The 618-nt window shown below is 43.0% G+C and overlaps 1 non-coding gene across 1 annotated transcript; it reads left to right on the plus strand.

The window, feature by feature from the left end:
- The first annotated feature begins 254 nt into the window (after nt 1–254).
- LOC116855300 lies at nt 255–357 on the plus strand. Its single transcript, XR_004380327.1, has one exon. It is a non-coding gene; the product is annotated as a U6 spliceosomal RNA (small nuclear RNA).
- Nucleotides 358–618: the final 261 nt, after the last annotated feature.

Genomic DNA, 618 nt, shown 5'->3' on the forward strand with positions numbered 1-618 from the left:
TATGCACAGCTTTCAGGAGACTGGGGAGAGTGGGAGAGAGGCCTCTGGGTATGAGAGTTGGGAATCTGGAGAGAAAGTACAAATTTCAGGTGGGCCCGGGCCAGTGCAGTGGGAAATCAGCAGGTCACTAGGATTCCATTCGGGCCAATATTGGTGGGGCCCTGTTTTGCAAGAGTACCCTTCTGCTGCCCTGGGCCTCAGCTTATTCATTTCTCAAACAGGGAGGTTTGATGGTTCTAAAGACCCGCCCAGTAGTCGTTTTGGCAGCACATATACTAAAATGGAATAATACAGAGAAGATTAGTATGACTCCTGTGCAAGGACGACACGCAGATTTATAAAATGTTCCATATTTGTAGCTATGGAGAGCCTAGATGTCCATCAACATGAATGGATAAAGAAGATGTGGTATATATATATACAACAGAATACTATGCAGCCATCAAAAAACCAAAATCTTGCCATTTGCAACGACATGGATGGAACTAGAGGGTATTATGCTGAGCGAAATAAGTCAGAGAAAGATAATTATAGTATGATCTCCGTGATATGTGGAATTTGAGAAAAAAGACAGAAGATCATAGTGGAAGGGAAGGAAAAAGGAAACAAGACAAAACC

The sequence above is a fragment of the Lontra canadensis genome, unplaced genomic scaffold, assembly GCF_010015895.1.
Source record: "Lontra canadensis isolate GAN:19392208 unplaced genomic scaffold, GSC_riverotter_1.0 scaffold100, whole genome shotgun sequence".
In the NCBI taxonomy this organism is placed as follows: Eukaryota; Metazoa; Chordata; class Mammalia; order Carnivora; family Mustelidae; genus Lontra; species Lontra canadensis.